This window comes from Moschus berezovskii, chromosome 5, assembly GCF_049115385.1.
Source record: "Moschus berezovskii isolate FMDL1 chromosome 5, NW_MosBer_1.0, whole genome shotgun sequence".
Taxonomy (NCBI): domain Eukaryota; kingdom Metazoa; phylum Chordata; class Mammalia; order Artiodactyla; family Moschidae; genus Moschus; species Moschus berezovskii.
Window position 1 is genome coordinate 68,808,590 of NC_142464.1, and position 23,607 is coordinate 68,832,196.

At 45.5% G+C, this 23,607-nt stretch overlaps 1 protein-coding gene and 1 long non-coding RNA gene across 19 annotated transcripts in view; both read right to left on the minus strand.

Moving 5' to 3' along the window:
* APBB2 (amyloid beta precursor protein binding family B member 2) overlaps positions 1–23,607 on the minus strand; it is a 388,982-nt gene that overhangs the window by 18,279 nt on the left and 347,096 nt on the right. The gene's annotated exons all lie outside the window — the stretch shown is intronic.
* On the minus strand, positions 1,065–5,952 carry LOC148777848 (uncharacterized). Its single transcript, XR_016037445.1, has 3 exons — positions 4,151–5,952; positions 2,222–2,538; positions 1,065–1,170 (listed from the first exon to the last, which is right to left on the minus strand). It is a non-coding gene; the product is annotated as an uncharacterized LOC148777848 (long non-coding RNA).

The following is a 23,607-nucleotide window of genomic DNA, read 5'->3' on the forward strand; positions in this document are numbered from 1 at the left end:
AGCCACTCAGTCTCAGCGCCATGGAGGTCTGGGGTGACCTCGGCCTCTCGGGCCATCCCCTGGAGAATGGTGTTTGGGTCCCAGCTTCGGAGTGAAGCAGTTGAGAGAACACAATGCACTGCCTTTCCTTCTCCTTTCTTAAAATTCTCACTCTGGAGCTTCTCAAATATACATTAAAGGAGAGACGACAGTCAATGATGTACACCCAGTTTCACGCTGATTAAGACATGGCCTGACTCAGCCTTTCAGGCTTTTTTTCTAATCAGTGCTGTGATCCTAAAAGTCCTTATGCGCTTATGTAACAGCACCTTAACATTTTCTAGAGCTTCTCCTGTATCCTGAGGGGACAAGAAATTGCTTTAATTCCCAGTCTCCATGGCTGCAGTATTCCTGATCAATCAGCCCAGCACCACGGATGGGGTCTGGGGAGGGAAGAGCACTGGGAGCTGGTGGTTGTCACCCAGACAAACAGGGCCCGCAGGGGCTCTGACTCTGAGCGTGCGGTCAGCCTGCTGTAGCGCGCTGCAGGAGCTCCTTCCCCTGCGGGCCTTCAGTGTCTCTCCCGTCCCTGACTTTGCATCTCAGAGCCACCAGCGGCACTTGGGCTGCAGCAGCCTGGTGTTCACAGCCCCGAGAGTGTTGCATCTCAGAGCTGAGATAGGCTCGGATGGGCTTCCACGTCCCTCTGCTCCCTGCCCCACCCCCGGCTCATGCCTCCTCCAGGGCCTTGGCATGGTCACCAATAAAACCACAAATCTGGCTCAGCTGACCCCCGAGGTCCAGTCAGAACAGGCTGCTGTCTTTCTGACACATTCTCCGAGATGCCCGTCTGTCTGAGACACTGGTGTGACACTGAGCAGCAAGCCCCACTTCTGTCCTTCGCTGCAGCTTTCTCCTGGGGCAAGGAAACGTCTGCTAGAGAGGAGCTAGTCCCCTCTGGAGTTTCGCCTCACCTATTTCCTGCAGTCAGGGGATCACTGCATTTCCTCCATCAACCAGGAAGTGGAAGGTTCATGGCTGTGTCTCCTCCTTAAACCCTAACAGAAGGGAGTACCAGGAATCAGCTACTTTCACCATTAGTTGGAAACCCTTGTGTTTCCTGCTCTTTTTGTTCCTCTTCTTTTGCTCTTCTCCCCAGTAATTACTCCCCCAGCGGACCAGCGGTGAGTTCTGTCAGGGAAAAATGTCAGTGCTAAGACATCTTACACAACAGCCTCAAATTTCTTAATGGCAAAGGGAAAGGACAAAAGAGTGCTTTTATTGTTCTCAGCTGAACAGCATTTTAATCGCCCTGCAGGGGCTTAATCCATCTGTATAGAATGAATGAATCAATGATTCTTTATTCAAATGGGTTCTATTAAAAAGCTGCCAAGACAGAACTGTTCACCCTTTCCCTAAATCCCTCCCCTCGCAACTCTTACATAAATGAAAACCTGCTTATGCACTTGCCCCTCTTCAAAAGGAATTTAAGAGCTATCTACAGGCCTCTTACTGGTTACCCAGGCTAACATTTCTTCCCTCCTTCTACAGCAACCCAGACAGGTGGTACTTAGAATGTATCAGTGGTATAAAACCTCACTTACTTAACAGATCAGGAGGAGCTCCACTACTGGGATACTCCCACAAACCAACACGTATTTTCTCTTAATGATGAATGAAAACTTGCCTCCCCACAACGTGTGCCTATGGGACTGGGCTCTGCTTTTCGGAACTGCCCTAGTCCCACACACGACAGTCCAGACGTGTCTGGCAGTAGCCCTCTCCTTTCTTTTCTGTTAGATTCCCTGCCATTCAATCTCTCGCTAAAACGAAGTCTCCACAGTTTGGCAAAGTCTTTTACATAACTGACCATGTTTGCTCAGGTTATGTCTGGCACACGTTGGCACATGGAGGAAACTGATTAATATTTGTTGTTATTATAAATGAGGAAAAAGAAGTAAAAAGAAAAAAAAATCCACTTTGAAATACTGTCTCCTACCGTCTCTTTATCCACGAAGGACATTTTAATAAATCTTTGCAGAGGTACAAATATAATAACACTTGCTGAAATGTTCCTAAGACCCTTTCCTCCCAGCTTATCTTTCTGTAGAGGCGATAAGCGAACAGAGTTGCAGAGGACAGGTCCCACCTGCAAACAAGGGCAAAAGCGCAGCAAGGAGATTTGGTCCAAACATTCCAAATCCAGCCCTTTATGATAAGGGGCTTTCTCTCTTCATCTCACCTGCAAAGGGCCTAAAAGGAGGAGTCCTGTTTTCAAGGCTGCCCGCTCTTCTTTGCCTCCGTTCCGTTCCGTTGCTCAGTCGTGTCCGACTCTATGCGACCCCGTGGACTGTAGCCTACCAGGCTTCTCCGTCCATGGGATTCTCCAGGCAAGAATACTGGAGTGGGTTACCGTTTCCTTCTCCAGGGGATCTTCCCGACCCAGGGATCGAACCCGGGTCTCCCGTATTGGAGGCAGAAGCTTTAACCTCTGAGCCACCAGGGAAGCCCTAACGGCTCTTATTTTCTTATTGCACTTTGAAACTATTCTTTTGGGGGCTTGGGGAAAGGAAGAGAGGGAAAGGGGATGAGAAATGCCTTCCTCCTAAATGGCTAATTCATCCAGAAGGTTACACATACATATTGGCTACACACACGTACGAGCCACTTTGATTTTTCTTATTTCACCCAGCAGCACACACAGCAGATGCAGACATTACTTAATTTCACAAAGCTCAGGCTCCGATTTGGTAAACTCAACTTTCTTTGCAAGCTTAAGAAGATGCTAAGTTTGTAAACTTTGAAAGGGGCATTCTAGCAACTCATCACCTGCGTAAACACACATTCTCCACAGGGAATCCTTTCTTTACCAGGTGCTTTCATGAGACACACAGACTGCGTACACAGCAAATCTGAAAAGCGACCACCTGCAAATAAATACTACAGGTGGTGTGGGCAAACCAGAGTTTGTAGCCCCCCCCAGAACGGCCTTTGCTGTTAACATTCAGAGCAATGGTTCCCAGAGAGGAGCCCTGAATAATACTCGGACGGTAGGACCTACCAAACATGTGAACACATTCTCACCACAAGACTTAGTGGGAACTTAGAAGGGAGCTGGTGTCCAAACCCACAGCCCTCATTCTCCAGAAACTTCCACCACCTCCAGGGGCCAGGACCTCCTCAGAAGGAGTGAGAAAATCAATCAAGCTCCCCAAATCTCCTAAGCATGCCCTCTGGGAGACTGACCCTGGAAGTGTCCCCACCCAGCCTGTGCAGTCTCCCTTCCCTCGGGCCACTGAGCGATGACTGCAGCTCATCCTAAAGGAGGAATGGCCGCTGGCTGGAGCTCAGCCTCTCCTCCCCTCCTCCCCTGAGGGAGCACCTGGGACGGACTCCAGCACAAAAAGCAAAGGGGCCGTCGCTGGTGTCTCTTCACTTTGCCAAGCAGTACTGACAGTCATTCTTTCAACAGGAAAAATTCCCAAAGGTTCTCCTTCCATCAAAAATGGAGCTTTTATGAAGTGATAGAGCTGAGGAATCACGGAGCTTAAAAGCCCCCAATCAGCCAATGGTCAGGCTGACATTCAGAGTGCCGAAAATACACGTATCTGAGGTACAAATACCTTTCATTTTGGAGGCGCAGCCTTTCCATTGTTATGTTCTTCTAGATGTGAGAAGAGAGAATTCCATATATTTTAGCTAATAATCCAGACTGAAACCGAGTCAGTCCCTCTGGCCATTGGCCTAGAGTCAAACTTTACCAACAAAGCTCCACAGAGAAGTCCTAACAAGCCAGTCCTAGTATTAGTTCTTCACAAAGCACGAAAAGCCTCCTTATACAAGCTGGTACCTAACCTGATATTTCTATCATGTCTCTCCCCAGCACACTGACTAGATTCTGCTCAGCCAGCAGAGAAAGGGACCAAGTCGTGGCTCTGCCCATCACCTTCCCCAGATAGGGTCAAGCAGCAGAGGATCATGGACCCAGAGGCACTTCCACACTGTTCTGAACGCAGGACACATAACAATGATGATGAGACAAAGTTAAAGTTCTGCCTTGCAAAGACAGCGATGGCTATGATGAAGGTGACAGGGGCATGAAGAAAGCAAATGAGCTTTGCTAGACACTGAAGACAGCACAAAGCGGGAGAAGTGAAAATCGGTTGGTTACCTCTCTCTGAATCCGGGAAGGCATGAGGGAACAGAGCAGAAACAACACGTTAGCATTCACACGGTATCTGGTAAATAACACAGCCCCATTAACATCGACTCTAAGCGCTGATATTCCATCTTATTTCCCAACTTGGCTGTAATTAATAGCCTTTCGGTGCTTATTTTAGCTGAACTCCCTCACACAGAAGTGTGTATTTTGAGCCACTTTACGATGGAGCCAAAAGATGCCAGCTGAGTTTACAGAGGATCGTATCAACCGTGGGAGGTAATCAAGCCTAAAATATCACAGCGAAATACAGGAAACCGTTTGCAGAGAACAGCAGCAGAGTACTTATCTTCGTTTTCCAGCTCCACCTGCTCCCAATAAAAAACATATGGAAACAATGACATGGCAACAGCCTTACCTGCTTTACTAGCACTTCTGACACTTTATTAATAGAGCTACAGTGCTACGATCCAGGGATTTTCCCAGGATTGCACCCAGAGAGGGGGATGAAGCAGGACAGATGAAGGCAGAGCAGCAGGCCAAGGGCAGAGGTGGGATGAGGCCCGGCCAGAAAATGAGCTCAAGGGTGAGAAAACAGATTTGTGCCAGGGAAGAGAGGAACGGAATGTGGAGAGAAGCCGGCAGCAGTTTGGGGTTTGGGGCTGAACGCTTTGAGTTCCACCCCAGGAGCTGCTCTGAGCCTCCAGAGCGGACCCTAATGAAGCCACTTAACCTCCCGACCCAGAGTGCTGACCACCTGTCTGGTCTGGGCACAGCCAATTTGAAGGGGCCTGAGGGAAGAGCCCCAAGTCAGTCACAGGCAGGTTCACACTTGACCAAACTGAAGAGGTGGATAACAGATAAAGAGGAGGAAAGCCAGAAACCTGCCTCCGCAGGGGCCCTGTGGCCAGGGTCACGGAGCGGCCAGCAGGACCCTGAGGAGATGAGAGCTGAAATTAGAATGTGAGAGACAGCAGAGTACAGTCACTGGGCAGAAACGCAGGGCTGTCCACCTGATACCGAACAGTGACTATGACATCTTATGCAATGGGGGGAAAGCAAATAACCCAAGTCACAGACATACGGTCTTCCAGGAAAAACCCCAAAAACGTTTGAGTGTGAATTTCAACATATGCATGGCAAAATATCTGGAACAGCTTAACATCCAAACCATTACCTCTTATCTGGCGACGGGATTACAGAGGAATGTATTTAATATAGTCATTTGAATATTATGCAATAAGAACACATAACTTTTGTAATACAAATATGTAAGTATCTGCCTCAACACTTGAGAAAAACATTGTGATATGCATACTCTAAGGCTCAAGTAACCATACTGCAGGGTATGTGATGACCAGCCACACTCCCAGTCAATAGCGACTACCTTTTACTGAGTGCCAGCTCTGTGTTGCCCTAGCAGCAACCTGACAAGGTAAATACTATGTTCTCACTGATAGGGAAACAAGTTGAGAGAGGTTGAGGGGCTTGACCAAGGTCACACAGCAGTACCTGGTGAAGTCAGCATTTGATTGTGGGTCTGCAGGACTCTAATTCTGGTCTTCTGAGAATGCACCTAAGACATGGACCCCATGCTTCTTCACAGTCCTGCAGAACCACCTCACGGTCTGTCTCCCAAGTGAACCAGCAGGTTACTATGCACAAGTGTTCAAAATGGGCAAATGGTTTGCAACTGGGGTTTTAGGTAAACAGAGGAGCAACCCCCCGCCCTCCCCTGCCACCTTGCAGGGGAGAGAAGGCAGCTGAAAATTCCCAAGAGAAGCCCTTTAGCTAAGTAAGTGGTCAGAGCTGAGTTCAAATCCTGCTGGTTACTTACCCTCTCTTTTTCCTGGGCTCCCGCTCTGTGACCCTCAGAACCTGCTTCCTAGTCAGTGAAAAAGGGACAAGGACCCCTGGCTCAGGGTAATCATGAGAACCCAGTTAAATGAGATGGCATGTGCAAAGAATGTCTGCTATGTCGCAAGTGGAACAGACTGCATCGCTGCGGTTATCGTCACCAGGTCATCTGACGGTGTCATGTCCCAGCTGCGTGGGGCTGGGCAGTGACTGAGACAAAACATCTTCCACGGCAGAGAGGTCACTTGGGGGTAAATTTGTGCTCAGATCTGCTGGGCACCGCTTACCATTGCATGAGGTTACCTGCCCTGCCCCTCTGCACTGACCCCTATCAAAGCCAATGTTTGGAGGCAATTTAGCTCATCATCAAAGGATCCAAAGGTCTGCCTTCTAGTCACGGTTTGCGTAAACACTCTGCAAGTCACTTAATCTGAATCCTGGGTTTTTCATCTAAGACAGACAAGGACATTGAAGAGCAAAGAGGCTAAGGGCCTTGACCTGAGGGCAAATAGTGAATAAATACCAGAGACAAGAAAATTTGAAATCTCCTAATATTCAGATTTTTAGGATTCAAGGGCTTTGACTCATACTACAAAGATGCATGGGCAGCATTTCCTTGACTAACTTTTGATTTACGCCAGGTGCTTTTGGTTCTTGATAAAAAGTTTACACCTAAGTATATGCTTGCTGCTGCTGCTGCTAAGTCGCTTCGGTCGTGTCCAACTCTATGCGACCCCATAGACAGCAGCCGACCAGGCTCCCCCGTCCCTGGGATTCTCCAGGCAAGAATACTGGGGTGGGTTGCCATTTCCTTCTCCAGTGCATGAAAGTGAAAAGTGAAAGTGAAGTCGCTCAGTCGTGTCAGATTATGCTTAAGTAACCTTAAGTCTAGACACCCAAGGATGCAATCTGTTTCTTTTGTGTATATTATTGGTGCCTTGGCTATTTGAAATCAGAATTATTACTAGTGGTTCACTTAATGAAATAACATCTATATGTACCTACTATGTTTTTCCCTGAAGGCAGGACTCAGAAAAATGACACTGTGAACTTCTAACAAGGTCTGTTTATTTGAGGTTAATAGACACTGCTTGATTTAAGAGTTGAAGAGAAAACCAGCCATAACTGGGGACACTTCAGCGAGATCTTTGAAATGTCATGCAAAAAATGCAGAAGAGTCCCAGTGGCAGCTGCTTCACCAACTCCACACCTTGTAATGTGCTGGGGAAGAAACATCAGCCCAAAGTTGGGCTTCTGTGTGAGACACGCCACTCTGAGAGCGGGGAAGGCTAAATTTAGAGTCAGGCGTAAGCTCACTCCCCCTTCTCACAGTACAAGATGCCAGTGGGAAGAATTCAACCCCAGGATCAATTCCACACCAGCCACACAGGCGAATGCTGCCTGATCAGCATGCTCTCGGCGACTGTTTCTTGGGAAAATGGAGTAAGTAATTGGCAAGGTTTTCATTAAAATAAGCCTGAAATAGCAGAACTACTTGGCATGTGTAACTGGGCATCCAAATGAATAGAAAATTCCTAAAAAAAAAAAAAAAAATAGCATACCAGAATCACATCGTCTATTCTAGCTTTTGGAAGAAGACGTATCTCCCCAGCACAGCCACCTACTTCTTATGCAGCGCACGCTGGCCATGCTTCACAAACGGAGCACGTAAAGCAAAGACTTGCCAGGGCACTTCTCGCTCCATGTTTGCAGAACGCGCTGCTTCGCGCTACTTTTTGATGCTTGTCTTTCATCACTGGGAGTCTTTTGAGCCATCTGAGCGCCAGCACAGACCAGCATTATCCACATGGCAATGCAGTAAAGACATAAAACTTCACATCATGAAAACTCTCGTACCAACTCCTGAACCTGACAGTTTCTCTTTTCCTCCAGCTTCAGATTTCTTGTTCCTGATATTTATTCACTACTTGCCCTCAGTCAAGGCCCTTCGCTTCTTTGTTCTTCAGTTTTCTCATCTGTGAAATGGGAGCCATACTGGTAACTCATCTCCTAAGATATTAGTGCTGGAGGGATGGCACTTGTTAATCAGTGTCAGACTCACGGTGGGATGGCCCACAGTGTAGACCTCACATATACACTGCACGGTGTGGTTACCAGTTGAGGGGGAGTAGGGGAGGAAGGTCTGCCAAGAGGAAGGTTTCTAAACCTGTTTTGGATCATGAAACCTTTGAACTCTGATGAAAACATTCCAGAAAGAAATGTCTACAGACCCACACTTTGACACACCATCTCAGGGGGGTGGGAGGCAAGTTCAATAACCCCAGAAACTCATTCATAGACTCCTTTAGAATCCACATGCTGCAGGTGAAAGATCTCTGAAGTAAATTCTGAATTTATGCAAATTCACCATCTGGTATCTACTAAGTTTCAGACATTCCAGCTCAGGGAAAGGTTCTCTTCTTCCCAAGACCAAACAGCAACAGGAACACCTCTGACAAGTGTACCTTCCTTTGCAAAACAAGCTCCCTTCCCACCTCCCTGTTTCTGCGCCCCCTTCCCAGCACCACACAGCCTGTTAACTATTGACTGGCAGACACAGAAGCTAACGCTCCAACTGGAATAAGTGTGAAGCTGAGAATCTAAAGTGGTTTAAAAGTATTGAAATTCAAGGCACATTTTTCTAAACAAAGGACTTTCTCATTCCACTAGAGAGAAGACACAATAGTTACCAGTCAGCTTACTAATGAGGCAAAAAAGGATATTTGAGAGCAACCAGGAAATGAGAAATTTTTTAAAGTCCATCTTTGAAGAGAGCAAGAATTAATGAGCATCTGCTTGCATCTGTGCTGTATTACAATTAAAAAAAACACGCAACCACCTTGCTTCTCTGAATATCTGAGCAAATAGAGAACACACATAATTTATGTCTAGTTCTCAAGTAAGAGATAATTCATGCCATGTTCAAGATATAAAGTTTAGGGCACAATCAAAGGATAAAACTAATGTAAAATATACATCAGTTGTAAAACGATGGGCTGGCTTCCTTCCTGAAAGGAGAGATGGTAAACAAAAACAAAACAGATGATTTTGTTTTTTGAGACAAAAACCAGAAAGCCCCTCTCTGACAAGGTTCAAAAACTAGGGAACCTCTGGGGAGGATGACAGCTCCCTATACCAGGCAAGTGGTTTTCATGCAAAAAGTGCCATGAGGGCACCTACCACTGGCTGGTACAGACCAGGCTCTGAGTTAAAACCACAACGAGGGACTTCCCTGGCAGTCCAGTGGTGAGGACTCCACACTTTCACTTCAGGGTTCCATCACTAGTCAGGGAATTAGGATACCACACAGCTGCAAGGCGTGGCCAACACACACACACAAAACCCCAAAAATGAACCATAGTGAGTGTGTGGGTGAATTCCTTTCAATTCCACGCACCCAGCCTCATCGAGAGCCTCTTGTGAGGAAGGTACATTCTTAAACCTGTTTCTAAACTTTCAAGAGGTTTTAGTGAAAGTGTCAGTTGCTCAGTCATGTTCAACTCTTTGCAACCCCGTAGACTGTAGCCTGCCAGGCTCCTCTGTCCATGGGATTTTTCAGGCAAGAATACTGGAGTGGGTTGCCATTTCATTCTCCAGGGGAATCTTCCCAACTTGGGACCAAACCTGGGTCTCCTGCATTGCAGGCAGATTCTTTACCGTCTGAGCCACCAGGGATAGGCTTTAGGGCTATACTTATACAGACAATCCCAATTCCTTTGTGCAGATAGAAGGAATACTAGTATGTCTGTCTGCTTAGTTATGCCCGACTCTTTGAGATCCCATGGACTGTAACTAGGCGGGCTCCTCTGTTAGAACAGTACTATAGATAACACAAAAAGCCAAGACACTCTACCGTCATTTGAATTTTGGAAACTTACTGTAGATACAAGTATCCCTGATACTCTGTAAACTCAATAATACCTACATAAAAATAGACATCAACACTAGGATGATTGATTGCTAAAAGCAAATAACACTAGTGGTTCCCACCTTATTCAACCTGCCAACCAGCCTGGCTCTGTTTTCAGTGCACACATTATCACCAGGCCACACAACAACCCTTCAGGGGAGCCTCATGACTTGAGAGACTCTAAGGTTCAAAACCCACACAGCTAAAAAAAGTGGTGGATCCACAAATGCAGGACAGGTTGACCTGGCCAGTCTCATCTTTGCTCTGTGTTTTGGCGGGGGTAGGGGTGGGGGGGGCGCCTGGCACCTGAGCCTGCCTCCCTCCCAATGAATGGGCTCTCCCCAGGACCCACCCCTTGATGAAGAAAGACGGCCTCAGTTCTTCGATCTTGTCTCCAACCCTGTTGGAGCTTTGGTTCCACCTCAACTGGACCTGGTAACAAAAATTAAGTGCTACACTTGATCTAAATAACTTTCCAGGGCAAATACTGAAATTTTCCTTCTTTACACACCAGACACTTAACCTGTTGCTTCCTTGCTCTTCCCCAACCCCCACCCCATCCCATCTATCTCTCTGACCTCACTTCCTGCCTCTTCCATACCTGCTGGGCTCTGGCTTCACCCTGTTCACAAACACATCTGCCTTTGGAAGCTTTGTGGTCACTGTTCCTGCTGCCTGGATACTCAGTCCCCTAGATCTCCCACCAAGGACTTCCTCTTATCGTCACCACCTGTAGAAGACCCCTCCAGACCACCCAGTCACCACCAACTCTCAAAGCATCTAAAACTACCCTGCTTATTTGTTTACTGTCTGTCCTTCCTTCTCCCCCCCAAAAAAGTAAAATCTGTGTTAACTGGGAAGTTTCTGCCTTGTTCACTCACCACCTGGGTAAGTGTTCACTCATCACTGCCTGGCACATAACAAGTAATCAAATACTTCTGAATAAATAAGTGGTGTAAACAAAGGTCTTTCCCCCTTATTCCTGATCACATTGATACAGGAATAATGCTGTGAATAATAGGGACTTGGCTGGATTTTTCTCCTGCTACTGTTTATTACAGTCAGCACTTTAAAAATGACTTCAGTTCACATTCAGTTCTCATGTCATCTGAAACAATGTTAATAAAACATATATTTTATCTGAATGGGCAGAAGGTGAGTTCTGAGATTATTAATTTCTTGTGACTGAATATGAAAGCAAAGCAAATCTATACCCTGATCATCTCCACAGAAAGTGTTTCCAGAGCCCCTAACTAGATTCCTTCTTCAGAACATTTGTCTAAATGAAACACGGCTCCTCTGCTCCTAAGGAAATCAATATATAAATTTCCCTTGTACGTTGATTTCCATCAAGATTTACTGACTCCCCAGATGATTGTCTTCATATTTGTATTCTTTGAGAAATAAACTTTTGTTTATCATTTACAGAAAAGACCCCAGACAAGGCATTTCCATGCATGCTGAAGCAGAAGAAGTATGCAGAGCTGGGCTACACACACACACACACACACACACACACACACTGAGCAGGAGTTAACTTCTTGATACAATTTGAAAGAAGACACACCTTTCCTATTTGGTAAGGTTACTTTTTATAAGGAGAAGGAAACGGTAACCCACTCCAGTATTCTTGCCTGGAGAATCCCACGGATTGAGAAGCCTGGTAGGCTACAGTCCACGGGGTCGCAAAGAGTCGGACACGACTGAGCGACGGAACGGAACAAAACGGAACTTTTTATAACAGCTAGCCTCCTTACAGCTAGCATCTTTTTTCTTTTCCCTCACATATAAGTCTTTAAAAAAACAAAACCACAATCCCATCATGGTGGCATCCTATTTTTACTGTGAGTTTACCTTCCTTTTGTTGTCCATATATCTTTATACTTGACAAATAGAATTAACATGCCTTCATCGAGAAGAAGCTCAAGTGTGGGCTGGGGGATGTTGGAATGATGGTCTGTCACAGAGGTACTCCTACCAGCCAGACCTGTTCAGGAATGCTCTCTGGAGACTGGTTTTCAGGATGCCATAAAGCTGTCCAAAGGTGACCAAGTCTTCTTGCTTCCAAAGGAGAAGGTCTCTATTTCAGTCATCACTGTGGTTTCCATCCACGTCAGGGGTCGCAAATGATGGCTTGAGGATCACAGTCCATCCATTCCCTGCCTGCTCTTACGAATAGAGTGCCACTGAACACAACTACACTCCTTCACTTCTATTGTCAATGGCTGCTTCAGAGCCACAATGATAGAGCTGAGGGGCTGCAACAGAAACCACAGACCCCCCAAATATTTAATACCTTTCACAGAACAAGTCAGGGATCCCACTTCAGATGTCAGCCTGATTCAGGGGTGCAACATACAACATGGACAAACAGCGGGACTAGGACCAGTTCAATAACTTGCAGAGCTTAGTGCAAAACGAAAGCGCAAAGCTCTGCCTGCATGAAAAATATTATGAATTTCAAGACTGTAACAGCAGAGCAGTAAACCAAATGTGTGTTAAACCTGTGCAACTGGCTGAGACGCTGGAATAATCCTCGTTACAGGTGATAAACTCCAGGGCCAGCTGGAAACTATTCCACCCTGAAGCAGGAGTAAGAACTCTTTCAATTTGTAGCTTTAGAGCCAGAATGCCTTTTGCTCAACTAAAATCTTACACGGATGCCCAGAATGAGAACCAGAATCAACATGGGTCTCTGCTCCAGCCACTTTATTTTGAAAGAATCACTAGCAGGCTATGACTCTGCTTAGAATGTTCTTCCATTTTTTGGGGGGTGGGGGTGGATAGATAAACAAAACACACTAGACTCCTTGGAAACAGCATTTTCATGTAATCTGGCAAACAGATGCATGCTTTCACATGACAGAATCAGGTCAAATCAGCCCCAATTGTCAACTGTGTTCTTCGCAGCGGTTTTTCCTCTATCATAATTATTTCAACTGTCATAATTTATTCATCCCCAGACATGCTTACATCTTCTAGGGTAACCAGTCCAGGCTTCTAGAGCAGAAGGGGTGGCAGTCTCCATCACTTCTGCCCCTTTTCATCTTCCTAAATTCTGACTGCAGAAGGAGTATTTTCTCCATCAAAATTTTGCAAACCCAAACCAAAGTTGGCTTCAAAACCAAAGTTAACTGACAAAGACATTGTAAGATTTCATGTTCACAAATCTGTAGCTAGAAAGAGGGGCCAGAAAAAAAAATTCCATCAGAGACCAAATATTTCATTTCTCTACTTTTCAGATATAAGGAAATGACTTTCTAGCTCTCGAAATGAACAGTGAATTTCCTATGTTATTAAACAATTTTACTCCTGCTGACTTTAAACAGATACAGAACTAGGCTTATTTACAACTGAGTATCTGTTGTTGGAAAGTCAGAGGATATTGGATATGAAATTAACAACTTCAAATGTAATTATCAACGGTATCTTATAAATCTGGAAGCCCAGGCAGAGTAATTCCATATGGACTAAAGCTGAAACCTGCCTTCTTTCTTACTTTGATCCTTTATTTTTATGACAGAGCAAAGAAAATGCTCCAAGGTCTGATAGGCCACTGAAGGGTAAAATGTCCTGGACAAAAATGGCCAAATGCACAGTACGCCAATAGGCAGGGCTGCTCGTCCATCCTGGAGAAAAAGACAAAATAAGTCAAGGTCTTGGAATAATAGAAACTGAAAGTGAGCTGCTCATTGCTTAACTGCCTTTATACAGTCATTATTTTCCAACAGAAAAAAAACCCAAAACCAATGAATCTAAAAATCCAGCTTGGTCCTAGATGACTCCTCTTCCTGCACCTTCCACTGTCAACCGTGCCAGTTCAACCTCCACAGCCTGCTTCTCTTCATCCCCCTGCCACCATGCTGATGTTTCCTGGACCAGGACTTGCCAACTGAACCTTCAACTTCCACCTGAGCTACCGACATCCATACCCCTTAACGGTATTCACTGGTATCTTTCTCTATGAAATAAAATACATAATGGCACTCTCCTAGTTACCACCTTTCAGAGGTTTCTCATGGAATTAAAAAGAAAATTCAGGGACTTCCCTGGTGGTCCAGTGACTAAAACTCTGCACTCCCAATGTAGGGGGTGCAGGTTCAATTCCTGGTCAGGAAACCAGATCCCACAGGCCACAACCAAGAGTCTGTGTGCCACAACGAAAAGATCTTGCACATCACAATGAAGACCTGGCACAGCCAAAATAAATTTTAAAAATATTTAAAAAAAGAAAAGAAAATTGAAACCTTCAACTATAACCCAAAAGCCCTGTGTGATCTTGTCCCCCTGACCCCAATCATCTCTGCCATCCAGCATGTATCACTGGCCTTCCCACTCCAGCCACACTGGACGCTCTTGTATCCGTGAACATGCTGAGCACCCCGTGTTCTTCCTCTAGCTCCCCCAACACACCTGGCTTCTTCCCAGCTTTTGGCTGAGCTCAAAGGTCACCTGCTAGGATGCGCTGCCCCCCCGGTGCCCCCTTTCCCCGAGAAACTCTCTCTGTTGCACTGTGCTGCTGATCTAACAGCACTTATCATAATCCGTATCATCTTGCTTCCTGAATTATTCTTCCAGCTTGTGTCCTGCCAGTTTGAACGCTGTCTGTCTCATTCCTTTAGGTACCTCATGAGACACCTGGCACACAGACGTTCCACGTCTGCTGAAGGGCAAATTAATCTATAGATCTTACATAGATCTATCAAGTTCATGTGATGATCACCATTAAATCTTAAAACACAATTCAATTATTGATGGAGAACATCCTATCCTAGGCACTATGTTAAAGGCAGAGAAATTCAAAGGGCTAAGACTTTCTAAAAAATATTTGTGTTTAACACAGGCACTTGAACAAGTTACACTATTATTTAGTATGTTTTCACAGGATCCTAGGGATTTGTGACAAAAGTGAAAAGACAGACAAGTAAGAAAGTACATATTATCAGGAAACACTCTCCCAAATCCAAAAGAGTAGAGCGAGCTTGACAGGTGTTTTCCAACCACGCTCTAGGTCTCTAAACCTAGGAGTCACCTCGACACCTGGGAGACTGGGGACAGACAGAAAGCTTTGCTCAGTCAGTGGTACAGAAAGAAATTCATTTCCCCAAGGAGTTGTTCAAGATGAAAGCTGTTGAGGTGAGACTAGGAGACTGCATGAACAATAGTTTTTGAAACAGACTGGAATTACCACATCTTAAACAATGACCCTGTTTAAACTCTTTGAGAACTCAGCTCTGGCCCACCTTGCAGTCCCAGGCTCCTCTGAAAGGTATCCATGATCATGGCAAACAGGTTCAAGAAGACAGATTCCAATGCACAGCGACCTCCTGTATGATTAATACCTTCACCCTTGGAGCAGAGGTAACTTTGGTCCCACCTGTTCGTATCTACATCCTGGGCTCAGCTAACCTCCAGGGCAGCAGCCAGCAGCAACATCTTCTTGGTTCACATCAGGGTTAATCCATCCACAATGCCTCCCAGGGATGCTCCAATTCAGAAGCCCGAAATGGGCCCTATGTTGGCATAGTACGAGCTCCAAAAAAGCAAGAAGGTACTTGATGCATTTACCATTTCACCATTAGTGCCAAAGCCAAGCACACAGCAACTGTTTGATAAATACTTGTTAAATAAACTGTCCCGGTTGTTCAAAAGCCAGGGCTTGCTAGAATGACAGAAAAACTCATAAATGAGCCAGCAGCTGTCAGAAAGATGGGGTTCCTGACCAAACCAGCCGAAAGCCCATGCCTTCACTCTGAGCCAAGTCCAATAGCATCTTCTACAACGATAATGGCTGATCCCTTGTAGAAAGTCTTTCCCCTGCTAAGCTTGTTACACACATCTCACTTTGGACAACACAGCCACTGATAACTTAGAAAAATTACAGATGAAATTTACAAATAGAGATTTAGGGCTGTTCCTCTCACAGTGCACTGTGTGTCTAACTTCTTGTGAAAGGCCTCAGGATACTTTTGTCCTGAAAGGCTTCACAAAGCAAATTACAACAGAAAGGCAGCAGCAAAGATTGGGAACTTTAGGGTGAAAACTTACAAACTGCTTTTGTGTCAGGATAAGGCTGGAGGAGGAGCTGACTGCTCCATGACCCGAGAAAACCAGAAAGAGAAAAACATGAGGAAGGCAGGCGGAACCCACCATTCATGACACTAGTCAAAGCTAGACTGCAGCTGCAGTTATAAAAAGAAAGAAAAGACTAATGGGATTGCCTTCTCCCCGGCCATCTCCCATCCAAAGCAGTAATGAAGATTCACAGCTAACACATTAATTGGGGAATCGATAGGCGTGCCTGGATCCAATATTGGTACAGGGAAATAGATAACAGATAGACAAGACACAGATTCCCTGAGAATCCAATTAAGTGTTGTGTGCAACATTTAAATCACATTTTTCTTAAACAAACAAAAATCTACTTCTTTTCAGTGCCAAAACAAGCACGTGACATTGGCTGTTTTTCCACATTTTGGGAATTTGAGACATTTTCCCACATGGAAGTACAACAATATTCCAAGTCACACAACTAAAATTATTTGAAACTGCATAGTCTTTCTACACCCAAAGATACTGCTTTCAATTCAAAAATCGTATCACCAAGATCCTGAGTATTTTTCACTCCTAATACAAACGAGAGTATATAAACGTGGATTCAGAGGTCATGAGAGATGAATGCACTCATTTCAGTCATAACACTGGGCACAACAGAAATCCCCAAAGCAGACCATCTCAACAGCCCGCCCCTGAACAGCTTCCTGCCACGCTCGTAAACTGCATCAAAAGACTCCTCGACCTTCCCCTCATTTCATACAATTCTCATCCTTCCCTCCAGCAAGGCAGAGAGACCCCTCCTCAGCCCTCCCAGCCGCCCTCGACCTCGCTAGGCACGGACTCCAAGGATGGGAGCATGCAGCCTTTGTCCCGCGGGCCGGGTCTCCGCAAGCTCGGCGCCCACCCCGCCGGTTACCTGCAGACAAAGGCTCGCCGCCCCGTGCTCACATCCCTCACCTTGGCCTCCGGGGCGGCCCTGGGACTGGGCGAGGATGCCGCCCCCAATGCAGGGGACGAGCCCAGGTTGCGGGCACTAGGCACCGTAGGGCGGGCACTCACACCAGCAGCGGCGCGGTTCCTTCGGTCTCAAGTTGAAGCGAGTGCGGTCCGCGCCTCCCAGAGCCCGGCCCGCCCGCCGCCGCCGCCCATTGGCTGCTCGGCAGGCACGTGGCCGTCGCCCCGCCCACCCCGCCGGCAGGTGCCTCCAGCCAGGTGCTGTCAGTCCCCGGAGACAGGCGGAGACCCCCCCCATCCCAACACAGCCCCATTCTATGCTGGATGTTTCTCCTTTGGGACTTCAGGACTTGGAAAATTCCTCCTCATCCCACCTCTTTGGAAAGTTGACATCCCGGGCCTGGGTTTCCGATTTTTTCATAGATTTGCCTGATAGATACCAGGGAGAGGGGCCATACTGAACCCACAGTCAGAAAGCCTCTGCAATACCACAACTAAGCAGAAACAAACTGGAGTTTGATCCATCAGGCAGCAAGTTTTGAACTGAGCTGAAAAGGTTTGTTGTTTTTAAAAACAGATTCCCTGCCAATTTACATGAAGCACTAACAGTGGTTCACCCTTCCACACCTTCCTCATCCCCTGCCTCTCTTAAGCCACCTTTTGTTCCCGCCTCTCTTAAGATGCCTTTTGTTCACTGCTGATTTAAAGCCAAGATGACTCTGGTACCCCAGTGCTGCTGCTGCTAAGTCGCTTCAGTCGTGTCTGACTTTGTGCGACCCCATAGATGGCAGCCCACCAGGCTCCTCTGTCCTGGGATTCTCCAGGCAAGAACACTGGAGTGGGTTGCCGTTTCCTTCTCCAATGCATGCATGCATGCAAAGTTGCTTCAGTAGTGTCTGACTGTGACCCCATGGACAGCTGCCCACCAGGCTCCTCTGTCCACGGAATTCTCCAGGTAAGAGTACTGGAGTGGGTTGCCATTTCCTTCTACAAGGTACCCCAATATTGTCATCTTTAACTGAAAGCTTCCCTCCCCCTACATATATGGAAGCAGAAAAGTGTCCCCTTGGCTAGATAACAGTATTTTAAATAAGAGTGCTCTCCAGCTGCTGGCCAAAATACTAGTTTTGAAAGGAAACCAAAGGTCTCTTAATGAGTATGTCCTATATGTGCCTAAAGTATTTCCTCTCTCTGTTCCTGGGCAAGAATAAGTTATCTGATTGAACAATTACAAAATGAAACTGGCAGGGGACATCAGCCATGGTTTCTGCCAAATTCAAAGTTCAATACACTCCTTTTATAAGGAACAGAAAATACAAAATAAACACAGAAAATCAAGGGAGTATGTAACTGAAAGGGCTTGTCTGGGTTTAGTAAAACACACCACAGATATACTAGAAACTCTTTAATGTTCCTGTTTTAAAAGAGGATTAAACATCTCACTCATTCAGCATTTATTAAGCTCTTCCTAAGTGTCACGCTTTGTGCTGACAATCATATATTAGGCTTTTCTGCTTAGCAGTTGTCTCCCAAGGGGGGCATGATTTAATTCATGGTGTATTCAATCTATGAATACAGTTCAGTATTCATAATACCAGTAATACCTCAGTTATAAAGAAGGACTGTTTACAATGAACTTCTGACAAACACAACTGTTTGGAACACGGACCATTTTAGAATTTGAAGGGGTGGATTTGAGTCTTCAGCAGTCAGAACAGGTACCGCCAAGTCTAGAAACATGAACCGACTTCACAGGACAGCACCTGTTACCCTGTCAGAGGGTGCCCTTCCTGCCGTGCACGTAATTCTGGTCAGCTTGGTTATCTGCTTCTCTGCCAATGGCCAAATGGAAGCCACAAATCAGACAGGACTGCCAGGTGTGCACAGTGACAGCACAGGGTCACAGCCAAGGATCTGCTTGCTTAACACGACCTGCCATCTCCTCCTCCCACCACTGTCTCAACCTCTCCTCCTCTCTCCTACTTCACGGCCACCCCTTGGTGCCAGCTGCTGACTCCTCCTGTTGGGATGGTCACAATAGTCTTGGGTCTCCCTGTTTTCACTCTGTACCCAATTGGCTATTCTCACAGCAGCCACACACATGACCCTTTACATAGACAAGTCACAAATCCAATCACCCATGTTCCTGCTTTTAAACTTTACAGTGGCTTTCCATCGACTGGAAATAAGGTCCATAATGATTTTCAGGGTTTCTGAAGCTACTTGGAATCTGGTCCCTACTTCCTCTCTAGTCAGTGCTGCAACCACATTCCTTCCTCCTCCTGTCTGCTCTGGCCTCCTCTTCTTCCAGTTTCTGGAACATGCTCAGCTACTTCCTATTTCAGGGTTTTTGCACCAACCACCCCTTCCTCTTAAAATGCTCTTTGCTACACTACTCACCTGGCTATGTGAGAGTTGGACTATAAAGAAAGTTGAGTGCCAAAGAATTGATGCTTTTGAACTGTGTGTTAGAGAAGACTCTTGAGAGTCCCTTGGACTGCAAGGAGATCTAACCAGTTCATCCTAAAGGAGATCAGTCCTGGGTGTTCATTGGAAGGACTGATGTTGAAGCTGAACCTCCAATACTTTGGCCACCTAATGGGAAGATCTGACTCATTTGAAAAGACCCTGATGCTGGGAAAGATTGAGGGCAGGAGGAGAAGGGGATGACAGAGGATGAGATGGTTGGATGGCATCACTGACTCAATGGACATGAGTTTGAGTAGGCTCTGGGCGTTGGTAATGGACCGGGAAGCCTGGCGTGCTGCAGTCCATGGGGTCGCAGAGTTGGACACGACTTAGCGACTGAACTGAAACTGAAATCCCTCTCACCCTTCAGACCTTTGTCTACTTCCTTGTGAAAATCTTAACTGGTAGTACCATCCACCCCACAACCCTAAGCATCCAGACTCTTCCTGCGCAGTCTTCCCCTTCTTCACTTTATTGTGAGTTCTGTAAACTTACAGTCGTGTCTGGTTTTGTTCCTCTACAGTAAAGAATTCAGCCTTGGCCAAAGAGAGGTCTGGACTTTGCCCTCGGCTTCTGGGAGGTACTTTTTAAGAGCATGGGACAGCATATTAAAAAGCAGAGACATTACTTTGCCAACAAAGGTCCATCTAGTCAAAGCTATGATTTTGCCAGTAGTCATGTATGGCTGTGAGCGTTGGACTACAAAGAAAGCTGAGTGCTGAAGAATTAATGCTTTTGAACTGTGATGTTGGAGAAGATGCTTGAGAGTCCCTTGGACTGCAAGGAGAGCCAACCAGTCAATCCTAAAGGAAGTCAGTCCTGAATATTCACTGGAAGGACTGATGCTGAAGCTGAAACTCCAATACTTTGGCCACCTGATGCGAAGAGCCAACTCACTGGAAAAGACCCTGATGCTGGGAAGGGTTGAAAGTGGGAGGAGAAGGGGATGACAGAGGATGAGATGGTTGGATGGCATCACTGACTTGATGGACATGAGTTTGGGTAGGCTCTGGGAGTTGGTGATAGACAGGGAAGCCTGGCATGCTGCAGTCCATGGGGTTGCAAAGAGTCACGCGACTGAGTGACTGAACTGAACTGAACTGAATGTCATACCTGATATGAGTGTTTTTGTTCCCCCAGGGGTCTTGGGTCACACTAGATAGTCTAACAATGTGGCTTAGGGTCAGGTCTTTGGGTCATTGAGCATTAGTTCCACCTCTGGCTTAGTCACGTGTATGGTCAACCACACCCACAGGATGGGGCCCCCCATAAAAATTCTGGACACCAAGGCTTGGATAAACTTCCCCAGGTGGCAATGTTCCATGGACACTGTCACACATCAACGCTGGGAAAGCTATGCTGTCCATGACTCCACAGGGAGAGGACAATGGAAGCTCCATGTGTGGGTCTCTTCTGGACTCATCCTATGTGGCTCTTTTCCTGGTTGAGTTTAATTGTATCCTTTCGCTGTGAGTGAGTTCTGTGATTCATTATAGCAGACTACCAAACCTAAGAGTGGATTTGTGGACTGTTTTCCATTATATTTTCAGAAGCAATCACATTTCCTGACACAAAGTGCTTAATACATTTAATAATGATAGAACTTAATAATTAAACTTTTTATGGGTACTTTTATAACAAGCACATAATCAGCATGTGATGCCTTTATGATTTAAGGACTAAATTGTATTACTACTTAAATATCCATGTAACTCCTACTTCTCAGTTGAGGTCCAGATCCAAAGTCACCTCTTCCCTGAAGCCTTTTCCCACTCTCCAGGGCTTGCCATTCTTGCTTCTGTGTTTTCTGGCCCATAGCTCTGCTTTCAGAGCAGTCAGCAGTAGGACATATCTTTGTTGTGAAGAACCTATGTTGGATCAACTCTGAGCCCCTAGCACTGGGCATGGTTCTTACACAGAGCAGATATACAAAAGGTGTTTGCAAAATAAAGGCAGCTTTTTAAAAACAAGGGTTTGGTTTATTGAAAGAGAGGTTCATTATCTGTGAAATTCTGGTACATATTACAGCTCATTCCCTGAAAAATAGGGTAGCTGTTACTGTAGTTACTGAGTATTATAATGGTGTTCTACTCTATTATTTTCTTTTCTTTCTAAAAATAAAAATGTTCCTCAAAATTATTATCCATGTTAAAACCTGACATGCTTTAAATAAAAATATGAAAGCAGATCACCAAACTTTTTAAAGACATCTACCTCCCTAATTAGAATGAAATATCACTTTATTTACATAATACATTAAGAAAATTTTTAAAAAGTCCAAGCACTAATCTTATTCTCCTCTGTACAAACCTAATTGGAAATTCAAACAGCACACCAATAACCTACAGTGTCTGCAAGTACCATAGAAAAATCAATTTTATTTCCTTCAGACCTGCATTTAAACTGGATAATAACTGCTATAATGTGCAACAGCCATAATCCAATTTCAATTTGTTTGATTAGATGAGTATAAACATTAAACAAGAAAGTCACGGGATTGTCATAACAATGTTCACGCTGTTAACTCATTATAGAGCAAAGGATTTTAATTTGCTCCTGGAAAACATGCTGCTAGAAAATGTAAACATATGATCTGAACAATCTTTAAATACTATCCACAAGATCCTGACATTGCCTCACTCAAAGATAAAAGCAGCCTTGAGTTTGGAGGCCATGTGAAACTCCCCCTGAACTTAGGATAAGGAAAGCTCTGAATGAGTCCTTGATCATTTGAGATTATATATAAACACCCCTTCCGATCAAAATATGTAATCGAGGATATCAAACCTGTACCTGTGTTCAGTTCAGTCACTCATTGGCCCTCAAATTATAATGTGCATAATAATTTTTAAAATGAAGATGCCCGGGCTCACTCCAAGGGTATGATCCAGAAGGTCTGGAGGGACCCCATGCTCTTTTCACAGGACCCCAAGGACAGGGAGGCAGGTGGCCTGTGGACTATACATTGAGAAACTGTTTTCAGAGAAGTGGGCAGGAACTCTGTGTGGGTGAAGGAAGTCAGATGACACCACAACGTTGTGCTGGAGCACTAGGCTCTGTGTCCCCCACTAGACTTCAAGCTCCTGGGAGCTCAACTATGCCTTTTGTGGTTTTATGTCTTTGGTGCCCAGGTTGGCCCTGAGCACTGACTAAATTAAGTTCATAGCAAAGTGCAATGCACCCACACTCACACCTATACAGACATCAAGATAATTCACCAGGGGTGCACTTCTGAGGGTCACACGTGGTCCCAACAAGGTTATCAACAGAACAGGTAGGAGATTTGGGCAGGATTGAAGCCTTTCAAACTTCAATGTGCAAATACATCTCTGAGGATCTGTTAAAATGCCAATTCTGATTCAGTAGGTTTGGGGTGGGGCCTGCATGTCTTAAAAAAAAGCTCCCAGGTGATTCTAATGCTCTAGTCCAAAGACTCCACTTTGAGTGGCAAGAACCTAAAGATAAATCAGCCAAACAAGGTCACAATGACAAAGAAACAGTAAAAAAGAATGCAACTTCAGGTCTACAATGAACCCAGGCAATGAAAATCAGGGAGTGGCGGACCAAGAGTAATATTTCCCAACTTATTTTAAAGGACAGGATACTTGATGGCTGCTCTTGGAAGAAACTATAATGTGCATTTGTAAAAGAAAACCTCCACTGCTGTATGAAACATCAGATACACAGAAAGAAAATATTGGGGGGAAAAATTATCATGCTCAATGGCCTGGAACCTTCTTGTCCTGCTCTATAAAATGCAAGGGCTATTTATAATAAATGTGTACAATAAAAATCTTTGTAAGAGGAAGACATTCCCAAGCCCTAGGTAGGGAGCATAGCTCATTTTCTTCATGCAATATTCAGCAGACAGAACCTCCCTCTAGATTGAAGACAGTGGGCAACTTCTGGCACTCAGTGGATTATAAAGAGACTTGACTTATCCCTCTTCCCCCGACCTTACACAATAGTCCTCATGTTCCCAACTACTAGGTGTGGGAGCTGAGAATAAATCGTTACCTTGATGATTCAGACTCCTAATAGAACCAGCACAACACTCACTTCTTAAAAGGCATCTGCTCGACTATCTCCCTTCTGAATCCCCCTCTGGCTTGCTCTCTGGGACACAGAACTGCAAGGTGGTGCAGGGGTGCTGACAGCAGGGTGATGAAGACCCAGCCAGGCTGCTCTCATGCTCCCTCAGCAGTGACACTGGAGGGGCCAG